Source organism: Psammomys obesus, unplaced genomic scaffold (assembly GCF_907164565.1).
Source record: "Psammomys obesus unplaced genomic scaffold, mPsaObe1.curated_primary_1811, whole genome shotgun sequence".
NCBI classification, from domain to species: Eukaryota; Metazoa; Chordata; class Mammalia; order Rodentia; family Muridae; genus Psammomys; species Psammomys obesus.
In genome coordinates, this window is record NW_026596117.1 from 20,611,194 (window position 1) to 20,631,389 (window position 20,196).

The 20,196-nt window shown below is 43.1% G+C and overlaps 1 protein-coding gene across 2 annotated transcripts in view; it reads left to right on the top strand.

The window, feature by feature from the left end:
- Rbm47 (RNA binding motif protein 47) overlaps nt 1-20,196 on the top strand; it is a 133,806-nt gene that overhangs the window by 100,606 nt on the left and 13,004 nt on the right. For both annotated transcript variants that reach the window (XM_055629387.1, XM_055629386.1), the window contains one exon: nt 4,580-4,712. The gene's annotated coding sequence lies outside the window, so the exon portion shown is untranslated. The remainder of the gene's footprint in view (nt 1-4,579; nt 4,713-20,196) is intronic.

Here is a 20,196-nt window from a genome sequence, read left to right on the forward strand (position 1 = left end):
TCACTGGCTCCTGACTGGTGGCTCAGCCTTGCCCACCCTTCATCCCACTCGAGCGTGGCTTCCCCTTGGCCTTTTCATTTCAGGAGGTGCAGACACAGAAGTGCAGGGTTGGAGAAGGTGAACCACTCTTTGGATGCTATGATTGATGTCACATGGGAAATGTTAAAAGGAGAGATCTCCAAATCATCTAGTTTTCCTTGAAAGCTCTTTTCATGCTGCCAAGCAGTGAGAAACACTAGAGATTTAAAATAAGTTCATAAATGACACCGTACGGATAGGCTGAGTCCTATTTTGGGGGATGTACATTAGGTTGTTTCATTTACTGATTTCATATTTTACAAAAATACCAGATATGAAAGTGTTACCTTGGATTTATTCATTCCGTTTCTTTTTACTCTATATAGTAGCTTCTGGATTAAAAATACAATTTGAACTACCAGTGACAATAGTAAAATTCAGTACTTAGCGTTGAAAACGTCACAGTGATAGCTCACTTTAATCTAAGTTAAGCACCCGCTCTGGGCCAGGACTGAGCACAGGTGTCATGTTTTAGATGTGAATGAGACCGAATTCTGCTCCAGTAGAGTCTCAGTTTGGCTGAGGATGAGCTAGGCTTTAACAGTTACTGTGAGCTTAAGTGACATGCCAACTTTCTACCATGTCTGTCCTTGGATGGGTCAACTTCCCTCGGCTTGAGCTCTTGTCACGAAGAGTGCTAATGACACTGTGGGCATGTGTCAGGCTCTCCCCATACTGCTTCATGAAGGAGTGAAGGTGAGGGCTGAGTTCAGGCTGGCCAGACAGGGGATCCAGGCAGATGTGAAGAACCAGGAATGATCTGTAAAGGAAACTGTGGCAAGAGATGAAGCTGAGGCCTGATACTTTTTGGGGCTTACAAGGATGTTGGCTTTATTCTAAAGACAATGGCAAGAGAATGTAGAAGATCCAGCAAGAGGCTGATAGGATTTTCAAGGCCACTTTGTCTGCTGTTAGAACTGGAAATTGGAGTGGGCAGGAGGCTACAGGCTGCTGGCGGTTTGCGGCGGCGTGCTTCCAAATGTGGCATCTTTAGTTCATGGAGTGATACTTGCATTCAGGATACACGCGAGAGAGCTGAGGCGCAGACAGCAGAGAGCATGCCCGAGGTCCTGCAGTGTAAGAGGCCAAGCGGCAACTAGAAATCTGATGCCCAACCCACACAGTTTCGTGGTGGCTCTAAATCCATGCGCTTCCTCCTTGAGAGTGGGCAACTGATTTATTTTAAGGAAGAATCTGTTTTCAATAAAAAAGTATTCCTGCCAGGCCCGTTGACACACACCTGTTACCTCAGTTCTGGGAGCCAAGGCAGATGTATCGGGCTTTCAAGGTCACCTTGAGCTTTGAAGTGAGTTTGAGGTTAACCTAGGCTACGTAAGACCCTGTCTATAAATAATTACTACCCTGTCTACAAAATGGAAGACATAAATGATTACTACTAATTCATTTTAATTAGTGTATTAAAGTCCCAGGTTTCTTTATGATACCATACATGCCCGGTTTGGGTTGATCCTTACATGCCCATCACCACACTCCTCTCTCTCCTCTCCACCTGCCTCTCTGTGCTTTTCCAGTCCAGTACTTCTCCCGCCACTTTCTCTGCATTTCTGTTCTTTACTCTACCCACCGATATCCCTCTGCTCGTGAGCTGCTTCGTCATTCCTTGGCCTCTGCTCACATATAAACCTACCTAAATAGCTGGTAGAGAGTAGGGGTAAAATTCTTATTTTCAGCTTAAGCTTGGTTTAAGCAGAGGACATGACTATAGACTACATTAAAAAAAAAAAAAAAGAAGTATTAGTTCCTAAGGTTTTGTTTGTTTGAGTTTTAATATTGGCGTAGCCTTCGTCCTTCCAGAAAATGAATTTGAAACAACTTTTAAAAACCATGTGTACAGGGGACTAGAGAGATGGCTCAGCCCTTAATGTTTTTGTAAAGGACCTTGGTTCAGTTCCCAGCCCCACGTGGCTGCTCACAGCCACTCTGACTATAGTTACCACTGCTCCAACGCCCTCCCCTGTCCTCTGCGGGCGCTTCACGAACATGAACAACAAAACACCCTTACACAGAAAGTGAAGAAATAAGATAAAATCTTTAAAAAGAAGTTTTCATTTTAAAAGAATAGGATAATTATTGCAAAGTGGACTTTTGTTGTTGTTGTTGTTTTGTTTTAATGTGTGGGCCCATGCTGTAGCTCTTAAGGTAATTGTTCTTGCTGCCTGATGATACAAGCCTGCCTTCCACAGTTCAGTTCATGGAACTCATATGGCAGTGAAAAGAGAAAATTCCACAAAGTACCACACATGCACATACATGCACACACACACACACACACACACTAATAATAATAATAGTAGTAGCAATAATAATAAAAATAATTTAAAAAGAAAAGAAACCAAGTACAGCAGTCATGTTTGAAAATTTTGTTTTTTGAATAGCCTTGACTGTCCTGGAACCTACTTTGTAGACAGGCTGACATTGAACTCACAGAGCTCTGCCTGCCTCTGTCTCCCGAGTGCTGGGATTAAAGTCATGCACCACCACACCCAGCTTTCAGAACATTCGTTGGAAGAAGCTCTAAGATTTACTCCATGCAAAAAGCAAAAAGAAAAAATTATATTATGTACACTTAATATATTTGCATATATCCACACTTATGGGTTTTATCTGGAGATTTTTGTAAGCAATCGAAATAGCAACTACTGAAGTTTTACAAAATAAATCCTGTTTAGATTTTCCAGAAATGTACAACTGAGCCTGCATATTATACTTTAAGGAATTTTGTTACTTAACTATCTATGACTACCCCCTTGGTAAGCCTTCCTTCCTTACAGTATAGCATAAAACTGAGAATCCTGTCTCTCATTACATATTAATAATTTGCTTCCAAATTATAGGGTTTCCACGTCTACTGCTGAGACATTACATTGCTAAGGGAGAACTTTTGTTAGTAGGCATGTTGAGGAACCTCAGCAAGTTCTGTGCATTTGAAGACACAGCTTATAACTGTGGTGTTGGCTTGGTTTCTATCTTGCAGGCGACATATAGTCATTTTCTCAGGGTTGGGTAAAGATTCTATGCCTGGAGAGGTCACATGTCTCAAAGCTGCAGCTCTCTAAGTTGAGGCCGTGGCCTTTTTCCCTCTTGAGGAAATTCTTGATGATAAGGATTTGACCCAGGGCTGAGGTTAGTGCTTGTGTTTTGGTAGAGGCATGGATCTCACAGAACATCAGCCATTCCAACAGAAATGTAGTTAAACATTTTTGTGTTTTGACTGGCTTTAGAGGCCAGTCAATCCAGAAGATTCCAAATTGTGTTCTATAGAGTTCTAAAGGTCCTGCAGTGTCCCCATGAAGCCACTGGCTCTCATTTTCTTGTCTCTTTACCTGGCTAAATTTTTAATGGAAGAAAGCATGAAGCAAACCAAAACCAAACAGCCGTGGCAAAATCAGCTATTTAAAACCAATTCAAATATATCTTGAACTTCAAACCAGTGAAGGGATTTGTATAAAATCAAAGATCAAGGAGTAAGGCATGGTTGCATATGCTTATAATCCCCACACGTAAGAGGCAGAGGCAGGGCATTCTGGGATATATAAAGCATGCCTCTGTCTCAAAGAAAACACACAGACCACGATATAGGGTATGGTCATGTAGGCATTGAAAGTCTAATCTTTTAGCTTCTAGTAGAGTGTGACAGTCATGATACCATGTTGAATTTAAGAAATGTGGATGCATAAGCCATTTGGATCTTCAGGTAGCTTGATCAGCTCTGTCGGTAGTTGTAAGGACTGGGAAGAGCATATCTCCAGACATGGAATAAAGGTAGGATACACTGAAAGACTTCATTTAATATGTCCGTGTGTCTTAAACGTTTTAATTTGAACTTTACATTCTTTTCGCTTGAATAGTTTGTACTGTGACTTCCAAGATTAACCTAAAACCTGAATTAATGCTTTTCACTTTTCATATCCCTCTCCCTGAAAAGAAAAACCCTCAAGAAATCTTGACTATGGTTTTAGGACAGAGTCAGTCACTCTCCAGCCAACCCTAATTAATTGCAGATGGATCGCTAATGCCTTGTTTCTGTGGTTTTCGGGGACCTATTCTGGGTTCCCTTGGTTTTGGGGATGTGCTTGGGATGCAGTCAGGCAGAGTGATGACATGTTAGCGGTGAGCAGCATAACTCTACAAACTATGTGGGAAGCCCCAATCTAGATATTTTTATCTCTATATAAGGAGGCAGGTCTTTTTGTGAGCCTCTGCAACTGTATCCTTCCTAAGAAGTATGTGTATCCTTAAGTCATGGCTGCCCTAAAGGTCAAAACACACAAAATGAAAGAAATTGGTCATGTTCCTGTCACAATTCCCATTTCTTTAAGGGTAAGATCATGAGTTACATTTCTTGGTTTCTTGAGTAACTAGAGTGATGATAGTTCATTTTCTGAAGAAAATATCTTCAGTTTCTAGGCACGTGTGAGACTTAGAATGAAATAAAAACAATGAAAACAGAACATTTCTAACATTTTCTTCAACCCTTGAGGGTTTGCCTCAAAGGACACTTCAAGAACTGAACAGAGGAATCCCAAACCCAAGTGAGCTGCCTGAATCTGCCCACGTTCTCTTCTTCTGCCTTCCATATAAAGAACCGGGACCCATCGAATTGGTGACCTTTGGTGAGTGCATCTCCCAGAATCCCTTTCTATCCTACTTAAGGAAGAACATAATTTCCCTTCCTATTAAACAGGACATCTGTTAGATGATGCTTGCCTGGTGTGTTTACATGGTAAATTGATGGTATATTACACGTGATGGTGATTCACTCTGAGCCCGCACTACAAATCCTTATTTGTCTGTACATACCACATCTTTGTGGCTGGGGAGGACACATCTTCTCCTGTGTGCCTGTGGGAAGAGACTAGGGTAACTTGGGCTGCTCATGATCTATGTCTGACTTCTCAGGGGGCCATTAGTATCTCTTTTCCTTCCTTCCTTCCTTCCTTCCTTCCTTCCTTCCTTCCTTCCTTCCTTCCTTCCTTCCTTCCTTCTTCTCTTGCTTTGCAGTTTTTATTTGTTATGTTTTTTGAGATAGAGTCTCTTGTAGTCCAAGGTAGCTTTGAACTCTTGATTTTCCTGCCTCCATCCAGCAAGATTACAGGTAGGCCCCACCACAACCTGCAGTCATCAGCATTTTGACATCTTTCAATGCATGGTATTCAAGGAAGCATCTCTGTACAAGACAGACAGAAGACTCAGCGTGATGGAATTTGTGATTTGGGAGCCATCCTCATACTCTCCGTAAACCAGCCTTCTTGCCTGTTATGTAAAAATAGGTACCACTTCGGACTTTCTATTTCATGACCCCTTGTCCTTTCTTTTGTAACCAACTTCCTTCACAAAGCATGTCTGCAAGGTTCATAGAAGGCTCATTTCTTTGAAAGACTGAATAATATTCTGTGGTAAAGCATAGACTTGGTTTTGTTAAGCATTTACTCTTCCAAAGCAGACATCTGGGTTGTTCTTGGCTGCTGTGAATGAAACTCCCACGAACACCTGGGTCCTGCTTTTATCTTAAGATTTACATCTAGCAATGGTATTGGGAAATCAAAGTATTTATAGGTTTTCTTCTTTTGTTTTTTCTTGAAGCATCAACCTATTGTCTTCTACTATTTTTTCACATCGTCACAAACACTGGACAAAGAGGTCTAGTTTGTCCAATGGGAGTTAGTTTTGATGATTGACATTATAATGAGACTTTGACATTATAATTGACATTGTATCATACTGGATTTGATTTTTCTCATTCCTAACGATTAATGATGATCAATGTATTTTCGGGTACCCGTTGTCTGTTGGAGAAATGCGTGTTCAAGATCCCACTTGATTAACAAATCAAATTGCTTGCTAGCTTTGCAGCTGAATTTGCAATTCTTTATGGATTCTGGGCATTAGTTCTTCACCAGAATCTGATTTCCAAATGCTTTCCCCTGCACCGTGGGATACCTTTGATCTCTGTTGATAGTGTTATTAGAGTAACAAGATTTTCATGTTTTTCTTTTGCAGTACTGAGGATGGAAGCCAGGGCCTTGTGTATGTTAGGCAAGTGCGGTGCCGCTGAGTTCTATCCCAACCATGTTTTAAATTTTATATTTTATTTATTTATCTAGGTTCTATGTATCTTGTAGCTCAGGCTGGCCTTGACACCTGATCCTTCTGCTTCAGGCTCCAGAGTGCTGGGACTACAGGAGTGTACCACATGTCTGGCTTAATTTTTTAATTTTGATAAAGTCTAGTTTACCTATTTCTTTTGATAGCTATGATTTTGTGTCAAATCCAATGCCATGAAACTTTCCTTATGTTTTCTTTTTCAGTTTGGAGGCTTAGATTTAGACCTTTGATCTACATTGAGTTAGTTTCTGCACATAGTTTACAGCTGGGACCAGGATTATTTGTAAAGAAGTACTTTTTAATCCTGCCATGTCAGCCAGAAGCTACTAAGATGCCATAAATGTTCACACTCAACATTCTTCTGTATTGTTATTATTATTATTTTTTTGGTAGGTTTCAGTTGATAGATGAGATAGATAGATAGATAGATAGATAGATAGATAGATAGATAGATAGATAGATAGATGAGAGAACGAGTTTGGGGAAACAGATAGCTCATATAACTAGCATAGAGTAGTGACATCAGTGAGCATTGATGAAATCTCCAACAAAAGAACAGCGGAAGCTGATAGTATCTTCAGCATGCTTTGTGCACATCTGTGCAGGTAGGTTATAAGGATAGTTATTTGGCAGTGGAGGGAATGAGAGAGCACGTACTCAGTGTGATTGGGAAGCAGAGAGCCATAGCTAGATGACTGCACCATTTGCTCAAAAATCAATTGTTCTTCATGCTGCAGCAGAGGAAGTGAACTGTTTCCAGAAGTTTTTCCAGCCCTGTTTTACTGTGGACAGAACCTACGTGGGCTTCCAATATAAAATGTAAAGTCTTTTCAGCGGCTTTCCTGGCAGGTTTTGAGAAGCAGGAAGAAACTCCTGGCTGTGTACTCTGCCCCTCCTAGTATCAAAGGTCTGCATGGAGCTGAGTGCTCTCGTTTGGGCTGGAGATAACAGCAGGGTTGCATTATTGCAACCCAGAGTTCCAGGATTCTCTGTCGGAACAAGATTCAGTTAGACTTTCAACATCAGAACACTTGGCATGCGAGTCAGTGTCCAAATTCCAGATCAGTTAGTGTGAAATCTGCTAACACAGTCCTCAGGACAGAGCTTACCAGGACCAACCCCTCTCCTGGTTTTCACTGGGATTGGTTTAAAAGGGATACACCGTGTTGGCCATTGTGGCTTCTCATTCTCACTTTGCCATAGATGGGGGGTTTGGAAAAAGAGGATACAACTAAGTGAATAACATTTTTCTGAATTTGGATGACACAGGATAGCCTGTGCTTTCTAAAAGTAATTTGTGAGACTAGCACAGTGTATTTCCCTTGAAAGTCTTTTCACATGTAATTAACTCAGAACACCCAGTGTGTCCATGTAAGCTTGGGACTAAATGATTAGCTCACATTGGGGTTGTTTTTTATCCGTGTGTTATCCATGTATTAACTCCAAGTGTACAAGTTGAAAGTGGAGAGTGCATGAGAAATGACATCAGTTCAACTCCAACACCCATTTCTAGAGTTTTAACATCCCTGATAGACACACATTTCTTGACATTCCCTGTATCATACTTTCTGTTTACTTCCACCCATCCACTAAGTGTCTATCTCCTGAAATTCCTTAATATTATTTTGCTTTCTAGAACTGTCAGTATAGCCAGTTGTCAATCTAAGCAACTTTTACTGCCTAGGTAAGTTGTATAGGCTGGAAAATGGTTCTCCTTGGCCCCTCTCTTCCCTTTTCTCCTCTGCTTCGTAACTTTCGTTTCCTCAGAAGTAAGCAAAGCAAGCTGTTTCTTCCCAGTAACATGCTCGTTTTGCCTTCAAAGCTTATATAGATAAGTGAACATGTCAGGTTTTCATAGCCAGGCTCTCCCCCCTTTCCTGGTCATGAACCACGTATGAGCACACTGGAGGAAATTATTTAAACAAGCACTAAGAGCAAGTAGCAATCAGACAGCCACATAGCTTGATTCCCACTTGTTACTCTGGGCACTTATTAACCAAGGCCATTACAGTTGGAAGTCAGAGATAGCAAATGGGAGTCTAAGAAAAACACATTAACGAGAAAAGGAAAGCAAGGGCGAATGAGGAAGGAAGATGATGGGGTGCCCGAGAGGGTGGCTGTCCCACGCTGCGTTCCCCCAGCTGTGCCCTGTGTATTGTTTCCTGTGTGAAAAGAGGGCCATGTGACCGACGGGAGGCTGAGGAGCTTGGGTTTGCTGTGCTCAGACACGGAGACATTTGTGAGCTTCTGAGTTACAGGGTGAGAATCTGATTAACCTGTGAGCTACTTTCAAGCAAGATTCCCCACCTTGGAAAGGTTGCTCCAATTCCCCCCCCCCCCCCCCCCCCCAGCAGGCTGCTCCCATCTTTCCACGTTGTCTTTCACTGGAACAGTCTTCCCCCCCCGCCTTTCTTTTTACAGAGGCCATAGTTGCAGTGTCCTAGAATACAATGGCAGCTTTTGAAAATAGATTTACTTTGTTGTGTATGAGTTTTATGCCTACATATGTGAATATGTCATGTATGCCTGGTGCCCGTGGAGATCATGAGGGTGTTGGGTGTCCGGAACTGGAGTAATGGATGGCTTTGAGCTACTATGTGGCTCTTGGGAACCACATCTGGGTCCTCTGCCAGAGCAGCAAGTGCTCTTAACCATGAAGCCATCTCCCCAGACCCCTTAAAAAATGTCTGTAGTTTTTTAAAGTGCATTTACTTTCTTTATTATTTTATATGTGGAAGGGTTTTTGCCTGAAGGTATTATGTACACTACATGCATGCCAAGCCCTAACAGAGGTCAGAAGAGAACATCCAGCCCTCTAGAACTGGAGTTTCAGAGTTGTGAGCAGACATGTGTGTGTGCTGGGACTTGAACCTGTGTCCCCTGAAAGAGCAATGAATAAGTGTTGAGCCATATTTCCAGCCAAAGAAAATATTTTTAACTTCAAAAATACTTCACACTCAGCTTAAACACATTTTTAATTTTTTGAGAATTTCCCACATAAGTACTGTATTGACATTATTTCTGTCCATTCAAACTCTTCCCATGTCCCCCCTCCTACTTCTTCCCAAATTCATGATCTCTTCTTTAATTGTTTTATATATGATATATATATATATATCATATATAAAACACACACACACATATATACATATATAGGCATGTATATGAGACCTGCTAAGCCATGCAGTGTGAATATGCTTAGGTCTGACCACTTGGGATTGGTTAACCTATTAGGATTATTTTGTCCCTGAAAAAAATGTGGTTCTTCCTTTCTTGGCAGCCATTGGTTGCCTACAGATCTTCTCCTGGGGTGGGACTTTGTGACATTCCCCTCACCCATGCCGGTATGTTGACCGGTGTCGTCACTGCTTGGCCTCGCTTGGGCCGTCATATTGCTGGGGTTTTATGGGTTTGATGGCTCCCCTGCTGGGTCAAGACAGCGCTGTGGAGCAGTGCGCAGCCTAGCCTGCTGGCTCTCACCGTTTTCTTCCTGCTTTCGCGGTTTCTCTGAGCCTTATGTGTCAGAGTAAGTGATGAAACCCCACCATCACTTACTCTCTGCATTTTGGCCAGTTATAGATCTCTGTAATAGTCTCCATCTGCTACTTTAGGGGGAAAAAAAAAAGCTTCATTTACACGCACAGGAAAATTATTCCTGGCTTATTCCCCTTCCTGTGAAGAGTTCCTGAGGGAAGTTCTCTTGCACTGGGACACTTGCCTTAAGGTCGTTGACATGTGAGGACGCCCACATTGAACAAGATCTGTGTCACCCCTGCTCCAATGGGAGCAGATCTCGTTTCATTAGTTATAACTGAAATGACTAATGTTAACCAAACAAAAGCAGGTCACACCTAAAACTGAAGCTAATGTTTGACTGTGTCGACGTAGCCCAGAGCCTTTGATTCAGGACACACCATTGGTCATGTTTCTTACAAAGAGACCTGTGAGACTCTCATTAATAAGTATTTCATATATCCGACCACAAGGTCATCCTCAGACAAGCCCCGATGAGCACGTCCTCAGGGATCACAGGACTGTAAAAGTGTTCCGTGTTTTTACTGTTTGCAGCCTAGCAGTGTAGTTTGGAGGAGGATAGAATGACATCTGCGTACCATCACAGTGACTGTATCAGCTTATATTAGAGGAAGTTCTTTTTTTCTGAAAGATTAATTCAAAGACCTTAAACAAAAAGTATTCATTTTTTTTTCTTTTGTGTGTATTCTTTTTTTAAATTCATTTTGGACACCAGTTTTAGAATTTGAAAAAAATAAGTTATTTTTGTTTTATGTACATTGGTGTTTTGTCCGCATGTGTAAGGGAGTCAGATCTCCTAGAACAAGAGTTACAGACAGTTGTGAGCTGCCAGGTGGGTGCTGGGAATCGAACCCAGGTCCTCTGGAAGAGCGATCAGTGCTCTTAACTGCTCAGCCATGTCTCCAGCCTTCAATTTTAGCATGTTTAAAATGACACCCGAGTCTATTACTTTTGGACTGTCTGGTTTCATTTTGAATATAAAATGATATTACCGCCAAAAACTGGGCATCTTTATTAAATTATAATTCCCAATTTAGTGGTGTGTACCTCAGTGGTAGAGTATTTGCTTGCCATATTTAAGAGCCTGGGTTCTACCCCCAACACCATGTAAAAAAAACAAACATTATTTTCCAAATTAACCACGATCCATCATGACTTTGCACTAAGCTTATGATCACATTTATATTTTGTAAATTAATATCATCATTTTACAGTAAAACTGCAGTGGGGATGGGAAATGCTGAGGAACTGTGTGGGGACATTTGTCTCACAAGGGTGGAGCAAGGTCATAACCCACAGCCTAGGTGTGCACCCCATTCACACTGAAGGGGGGACACGGCCAGGGCCCACTCTGAAAGTTACGGTCGTAAAAATGGATCCCCTTTAAGTCGCATGATTAGTGACATCTGTGTCACAGCACTCAGGAAGTAGAGGCACAGAGATCAGGAGTTCTAGACTATCCTTACATAGTGAGTTGAAAGCCAACCTGGGCTACTTGAGACTCTGACATTAAAAAAAAAAAAAAAAAAAAAAAAAAAGCGAACTCCGTGTTAATTTTGGAATACGGTTTGAATGTGTTAACTGCTTTGCACAGGGCTGGGAGTAGCTTATGGTCCGTTGTGCAGAACTCTGAGGGCTGGGAAGCGAGGTGGGGCTGTGCCAGCATTTGGTAGTATTTCCCAAATACTTTAGCATAGAGCTGGGGTTTTATTTTCCTTCATCTGTGCCGATCTAGAACCATTCCCCACTGATCATAATTTTTTTTTTTTTAATCTTTCCACTGGCTGGAACTAACACCATACGTGAGAAAGAAGCAAAGGAAAATATTCTGGTAAAGAGCTCATGAGTTTTAGTATCAGATCTACACTTCTATGCCCTTGGTCAGGTTACTTGACTCAATCGCCCATTCTCCAAAGAGGGAGCAATAATAGCCCATGCTTATCGGACTTGGTTTGGGTGGAGGCACTTGGCACACGGTGTCCCCTTCATTACTCATTGAGACATTGATCATCGTGGGCACTGCTCATTTTGTAGATGGGAGTATGAGGAACCAAGACTCTGGATAAGTTAATGACATCATACAGCAATGCTGTTGAAAAAAAAAAAAAAAAAAACGCTCTCAAACTCAGGGAATCGGGGTTTCCAGAGTTCGGCAGACTCCTGCAGAACCGGGCTTTGCAAACCTTAGTGTCTGCTTCCATGACTTCACTGTCCCTTTGTTGCAGAAAAGCAGCCATAGATAGTGCTGATGCCATTGTTTGTGGCTATGTTGCAGTAAAAATAACCAGAAAGGTGAAGTTGGCTTCCTGACCCTGGTTTGCTGACTTCTGGAGCACACTTCTACTCACAGCGATTAGGATTAAGAGGAATCACAAGAAGTGAGGGGCTTCCATGAGCTGCCTTGTACTCAGGAATTCAAGAACTATAAGGTCACATTACCAGAGAGCTTGGTTGGTCTGTTAAGATAATTTTTCAAAGGATTGTTTCCAGTCCGTCTCTTTTCTTGCAAGGAGGATTGCTTGTGAGCCATCTCCTTTCTTTTATTGCTCCCCTGTCCTCTGCACGTGAACTGAGTACACCGTACAGCTACTTCTCCAGAAACACTAGATGTGTGAGAGGAACGCACGCTCCCTCGAGAGAGTAAGGGGACTGCTTAAGTGATCCTCAGCAAGTGGGATTTGCTTTTCATGATTTTAATGGAGTCTATGAAGTCCTGACAGTTACATTTATGGTAATGTAATCTGTGATAATGTAACTCTAAGAGAATAAGGAAGGTGTCTGTCTCCGTAATCAGCCAGAGGTATGGAAGGTTCCAGTCTTTTCTGCATGTTATATCTGGATCATTCCTTGGGCTTGACCTGTGGCCCACTGTTGGTTATCTACATTATTAAGCCAGCCTTAGCTTCCAATGCAATAAATGTTTGCTCAGGGGAGGTATGTGACCTCCTCCTCCTGAGGAAGGAGTCTTTGTATGCTTCCACCTCATCCTGCTACGTGATCCCCAGTACAGACTTTGTACAAAAACAGGTAATGATACTGGTTAGCTTGTTAAAATGGAAGTTATAATCCTTATTTTCTTTATTTAATAATTTCTACATTATTCCTTTAACAAATATGCATTGTCATTTAAGTTCCAGACTTTGAGGATCAGGACCAGGCATAGACTCTGTCCCCTTGGAGTTGACGTTTTAGACTTGGAGAGAGTTGAAGAAAAAGGATGGTAGTTGCATCTTGTCTGAAAGGGGAATGATGACAGTGAGCCATAGATTTGGTCTGTCCGATGCTAAGCATGGCTGACAAGACAGAGACCCGTGGGGTTTATCATTCTGGGGTTCTAGATTTTCTGTCCTTCTTATAAATACTACTCACATGCCCTGGGTGTTAGCAGAGAACTTCCTAAAGGCGTAGATCAAATCCTGAGCAAAACCATTATAAAAGAACCACTCTTTTTTCTTTTTACTTGGAGATTCATCTGAGGCCTTCTAGCCATGGGCAAACTTCATGGCCTTTGGTTTCCTCTTGTCTCCACACAAAATAAGGGCTGTGTTTCAGCCCAGTCACCATCCAGCTCTATTTCCTTTCTGAGCCTCTTCTGGTCCTTTTACGCCTCTTGCATTTCAGCTGCTCTAGGTAATTCCAACACATTTGCCAATCTTTGCTGATGCTCTTCCCTCTGCCCTTTCCTCTCTGCTGGACTATGAGCACGAAGACTGTGCAGTGGCCACCACTGCGTAGCCAAGCACTGAGCACAGCCCAGGCCACAGCAAGCGCCCAGTTAACGAGTGAGAGACCGAGTGTCTGTACCGTATTGCTTCCTCGTTCGCGTCATCAGATCATCGCCTTTGGAGTATATAGAGGCTGACTTTAGTACCAAGGAACTGACCATGTTTCAAGACCCCATTTTTATTGCTGAGTGTTCATAGTATGCCTTAAAAAAAATGTGACTCTTACATGAGGCTGTTATTACAGAAGTCAGTAGTGAAATTTGAAAATGACCCAAGTCTTGAAAACCAGATTGTCAGCAGCTCTCATGGGTCCTCAAAGCAGAGATTCTCAGTTTAAATGAGACATTGTGATACCTGGGCAGGTCATTAGCCTGATTTCAGAAGTCTCATGGTGGCCTGTCAGTCAGCCTGTGGTAGCAGATTGGTCAGACCACAAAATGTGGTCTTAGTGTACGATGTAACTGTTGTACTTGAAAAACAAAACTGATAGCATTTCAGCCACATCATTACATAAATAGTCTGGTATCGCGGATGCTGACTGGCCTGTCCCTTTGAGCAACACTTCGAATGTCTCAGGCTTAGCAGCCCTGGAAATAGGAACCGGATCAAGGGTAGGACGGTTGGCCTGGTTTGGTGGTACAAGCCTATGATAGAGGCAGGAAGATTAGTGAGTGCTAGGCCAGCTTGGACTACACACCCTTTGTAGTTCAGAGGGCAACTGGTGGATGAGGAAAAAAGAGTTTTTTAAAAAAAAGAGTAAAAGATAAAAGACATCAGACTTACGTTGGGGGTAGGCATTATGAAATAACAGCTTCTACTGTTTGTGTGCATAAAGTCTCAGCAACTCCAAGAGACTCTATCATCAGCTCTCCACAAAGCCATTCTGTACCTTCCCCACCCTACAAACTTTGCACTGTCTGAAGACATTTCTGGTTGTCAAAACACTTTAGGGACACGTGTTTGTTCATCTAATGGGTAGAGGGCAGGGATGTTTCCAAACTGCCTACAATGCCTAGGGCATCCCCTCACAACAGCCAGATTGTTGACAGAGCCACAGAAGTTTCAAAATCCCTCATTAAATGAGACTTCAGGTCTCTGTGCAGCAAAGAGTCTGGGGCTCTGTGAAATGAGATCATGTGCGTGAGAAAAAAAAAATCCTCCAAAATATAAAACACCACGTTTCTTCAAGCTATACCTGATAGAAACCTCGGCAGCTTCCTTCCCTCTCTGGCATCTGCCTGCCAGCCAGACTCTGTTCTTTCTACATCTTGCAATGGCTCAGGTTAGCAGAGCCAAAATAAGGAGGGAAACGATAAATCCCCTCTACCGTATGCTTGTGACTAGAGCATCTTTGTCCAGGAGGCACAAGTGTGCTACGTTTGTGTTTTGGGTTTGTCTGGGTGTTTGTTTGTTGAACTTTTTAAGAATAAGTGTTAAGCGTGTGATACTTTAAAGGGAGCAAGATCATAAATTCTTATCAGTTGTTCGTGTGCTGTCAACTCTGGGGCAGAAACACCCTTCTATCTTGCCCACTTTCTGGCAAGTAGCTTCCCCCTCCTGGGACATACAGCTGGTGTCACTGGGAACCCACAGCAAAATGCTTCCTGTTCAGGACTGTGTTGATAGAAGTGCCTGGGAAAACTGAGCCTCTTGGCTTTGCTTCTGTTTATCAAACACAGCCATCCATTGAATGATGCCCTTCGCCATAACAGAATCTGTTACCAGCATCAACATAGCCGAGCCCTCGAATGTGAACTTTTCCTCAGTATTGAACAACTAAAGGTAGAGGCCAGAATGTCTCGGACCCCTGGATCTTCATCCTTAGGATTTTGCTAATTAGGGTAGGGGGGTGGGCAAGTTGGGTGTGTGTGTTTGAGATGAGCCCGTGCTTCCATCCCCCGCTTATTGTTTGGGCCTCTAGGTAAGTTCCTAGTCCTGCGGCCTGGCTCTGAATGGGACTCCTTTTACCCTCTCAGTCTTAGGGCTGACAGACATGCCATGACGCCAGAGCCCCGAGAGTGGGAGCGCCTCTCCCTGATGTTTACCCGAGTGGGTGGTGGTGACTTGGCAAAAAGCTAAATGCCACCTGTTAGAAGCCCTCGGCTGAGGCTAATCTTTCCTTCCTGGTTTCCTCCTGCTTTCTGGTGAACGCTTCTTCACACAGAGCATCTCTGTAAGCCATGAGGTTATTTACAACTCTAGCTCTCCCTAAAATGTGAATTCTGGCCTTAAAGTGACTACCCCCCCCCGTGCCCCCAAACCTCACCTTTCCTCTTCTCTCTCTTTCCCTTCCAACCCCATACCCTCCTGTTAGCACCCCATCTCTATCATCTAAATTGACTCGGAATTCTTTGCAGTTCTCCTTCCTCAGCCTCCTGAGTGCTGGGTTCACAGGCATAAACCACTTAATCCAGTTTAAGTGATGTTCTTTAAAACGACAACAAGAGCAGTTTGCTAACCGTTCTGTCACATGGGGAGTCAGGTGTCTTCAGGTGTCACCGAAACCTCTCAAGTAGCTGCTGTCTAAACCCTTAGGGATGAGTGTGGGAATGGAAGTCAGAACTCAGGACAGGACTAGAATGTGGCACATAGGTGATTCGAACTCACAGGAAGTGCATGCTCATAGTTTGAACTCCCCCCACCCCCAGACCTCACAGAGCTATGAATCAAAGTTAACTGGCAAACCAGGTAATTCTAGAATACACTCATACTTGCTTTTGATCATAAAGATTGGTTTTGAACACTAGAAATAACTCTAAATAGTTCTAAATATATTAGCAGCCTTTGCTTGAACAGTTAAAAGGCTAAAATCTGAATGAGAGGTAATCTGAACCATACTAAAACCAGAATTCACGCCTGAGGATCTTTGCTCTGAGTTTAGCTTGTAAGTGTAAATGTGACCTAGAACAAATATTCTCCCAGAATCCAGAGTAACCGTAGCTTAATTTGAAAGTACATTTCCATGCCAAGCTGAACAAATGAATTCTTCAAATACCCTGCCACGCTCACTTGAGGAGCGAGCAACCCGCATTGAGGAGTGCTGCGTTTTCAGCACTCGCAAAAGGAGCGTGTATTGGGGGAGTGCTGCCTCTCCCGGACTCTGGCATCTACCAGGAAGCTTGGACCCTTCGCATCCGGTGTGGCAGGTCTCTTCTGGTTCTCTCTGGAACACCCTCAGCAAAGCGCTCTAGCCAAGGGTTAGATGAGGAACAGATTTACACTTGGGTGCCCGAGCCACATCGCCAGAGGAGAGCGACACAGCCAGCCAGCTTCCCTGTGACGAATGGCCTCCGGGAGGCTGGATATGCCAGTCTCCACCAGAACGCACCGGCTAGGCTTCTCACGTTGACCGGTTTAAAGCTGGCTCTGGGAACCTTTTGCGTGCTTTCCTGTAAACACAAGAATCTTACGTAGGGCCAGGATTCTTGCCTTAAGTTCAGGTTCAGTTTTCTCATGGTGACACTCCTTGATCCCTTATTTGGAGGCTCTGCCCTGTGAACCCTTCACAGACCATTTTCGCTTCATCCTCGCCCCATGAGGACGATCAGCTGTGGCGTGAACTCTGAGCCAGGCTCACACAATTTCTGATGCTTTGCTCTGTGCCTGATTCTTTATCTGTAAGGTAGAGTACCCCAATAATATCCCCTGTAGACGTGAGGACGCGAATGAGTTGGTACACACCCAGATACACAGCACTGCCTGCTACATGACAAGCCTTATAGATGACTCCAAAGCCTCAAAACGTCTACAGGATGCCCCCAGGGTTCACCGCTGGACTGAATTTGCTCTCCGCAACTCCAGACTTCAGATTTCTCTGAAACCTGAGTTGCTCCCCCCGGCCCTCTAAAAAATCGCTTCCTGCCATGTAAATGAACGTGAGAAAGTCTATGCTATTTATCTAGATGTTTTATCTGGGGCCGAGGATCAGTTTTGTCCACATCTCTACCTTAAGCGGGGATCTTGTCATCATTCAATGTTTGCTATTCATCTCAGACCCTTCCCTGCACAGCAAGCCGCCCTGTGTTCCTGCTCTTGCCTTTTCAAAGAGAATATTCTGGGCGATTTTTGTTGTTTTGCTTTTAGACAGGCTAGTCTAGAAGGCCTGATCCTCTTCCTCACCCTCCTCAGTGCTGAGATTATAGCTGCCACACCCAGTCTAAGGCTAATTTTTAATCTCTCTTTTTTTTTTTTTTTTCTTTGAGATAGATTTTCTCCTCATTGCCCTCCCTGGTTGTCCTGGAACTAGCTCTGTAGACCAGGCTGGCCTGGAACTCACTGAGATCTGACTGCTTCTGGAATTAAAGGCACCCACCACCACCACCCGGCTACTCTCTCTCTTTCTCTCTCTCTCTCTCTCTCTGTCTCTCTCTCTCTCTCTTTTTTTATGGTGCTAGAAACTAAATCCAGGGCCTTGCACTAGCTGGGCAAGTGCCCTACCACTGAACTACATTTCTTAGGAATTTTGTTTTGTTTTCTCAAGATAAAGGCTAGCCTGGAACTTGATACATTGCTAGGCATGACCTTCTGCCTCTACTTCCCTAATGCTGGTATGACAGGCTTGTGATGTCAGTCTGGGCCTTCAAGGCTAATTTTATGTTTGCTTATTTATTTGTTTGCTTATTCATGTGAGTGTTTGTGAGAGAGTGGGCGTTAGTCTGTGTGTGTGTGTGTGTGTGTGTGTGTGTGTGTGTTTGTGTGAATGTGTCTGTGTGTGTGTGAGTAGATATACACATATAGGTGAAGACACCAGAAGTAGGCATGGGCTTCCTTGGAGCTGGAGTTACAAATGTTTACAGGGCACCCAGCTTGTTGTGTGCTTGTTTGGATGTGAACTCCAGCTCGCATGACTGGGCAGCGGGCACTCTCAGCCACTGGACCATCTTTCCAGCTCCCTGGGGCTAATTTTTTTCTTTCCCCCCTCCCCCACCAAGGCTATTTTTTATTTATTTTTTAATTAAAATATAATTATGCCGTTTCCCCCACTTTCCTTTTCTTCTTTTAAGCCCTCCCATGTACCCAGCCCTCCGTGCCCTCCCTCAAATTCATGACTAATTTTTAAAAGCAAGATTCTGAGGTGGCTGGGCATTGACCTCGAGGACTGTGACCTTATCAGAAACAAATGGTTAAGAATTAAAGCCTGGCTCCTTTCAAGCCGTTCCTGGTCAGTCAGCACAAGTGCAGAGAACCGTAGACTTCAGCTTCCCTGTGTCTGAGCATAGCTGGGAGGTGAGGGCCTCAAGGACAAGACCTACCTGCTGCTGGCACAGGACATCTAAAGCGTAGAATGGAACCAAATCCCATCTGCTATAGGGTTGGGGAGAAAAGGCATGTTAGCCCCATAGCAGCCCTTTTTAAGGCATTAAGTAATGATTAGCTTTCATTATGTCTAAACTTTTGGCCTCACATTTATGAATCAATATTTTATATAATTGATCTAACTGTGGCATGAGGATTAGGAGAATGGAACTTGTAGACTAAGATTTTCATAAGTGTGCTAAACTGACCCAGCATCTATCACCTGTCTATCTATCTCATTTATCTATCATCTATCTATCTATCTATCTATCTATCTATCTATCTATCTGTCATTTGCAATGCTGAGGATCAGACCCAAGACCTTGTGCATTAAAAGCAAGTACAACATTTTGAAAGGTCTAACATTTGGGAAGCTGGAGGAATGGCTCAGGGATTAGGGGAGCTTGCTGCTCTTGTAGAAGATACAAGTTCAATTCACAGCACACACATCTGGTGTCTCACAACCTCCTGTCACTCAAGCCCCAGGGGATCTGACCTCCACATGCACATACACACAGGCACTTACATACATACATACATAAAGAATGCAGTGAACATATTTTTAAAGGTATGTCATTTTTTAAGGGCTTCTATCAAAATCCAGGTTTTGTTGTCTTTCGTTTTTGTTTTGTTTTCAGTTTTGCCTCTCTGAAACAGCTCACTTTTTTTTTTTTTAGGGTATGTCTGTGCTAAGGCGTAAGTTCTATTCCTGTAACCATCCAACAGTGACATATTTTCTGTATTGTACTAACACATAGACTCTCCCTTGATTGCGCATATGTTTATATGTGTATTTGGCATCCTCCATGTCAAAAAATAAATTTTTTAAAATCTTTTATTTGTGTAGGTAGGGGAGCGGAGCTTGTGTGTAGAAGTCAGAGGACAACTTTCAGGATTTGGTCTTCTCCACTATATGAGTCCCAAAGTTGTCAGGCTTGGTGGCAACTGCCTTACTCACCAAACCATCTTACCCAGTCCCCCAAGGATATTTTTTTTTTTAAATGGAGAAAAATGTGTCGTTAAAATCATTCTAAAATTCAAATAATTGGCCTGAGTGTTCACCACAATTTGAATCAAAGATAATATTGCATTTCTTGAGCTACTGCAGTGTTCTAGGCAAAAGTTCCTTTTTCAAGCTGGGCCTGGTGGTGCTGTGTGATCTCAGCACACTGGGGAGACTGAGGCAGGAGGAACAGGAGTTCAAATGCAGCCTGGACTCAGGTGGGACTGTTCTTATCTGTAACTTTATTGTTCCTGTGATAAGATAATATTACCAACACAAAACAAAACAAAACAAAACTTTTTTGGGCTTCCAAAAAGAGAGGCTTAGAATCCATGGTGGCTGGAACAGTGTGGCAGCAGGCAGCAGCCTAGGAGGCTGTAGCAGCTAGCTGATAGCTCATATCTTGAACCACATGCACTAAGCAAAGAGGGGAAT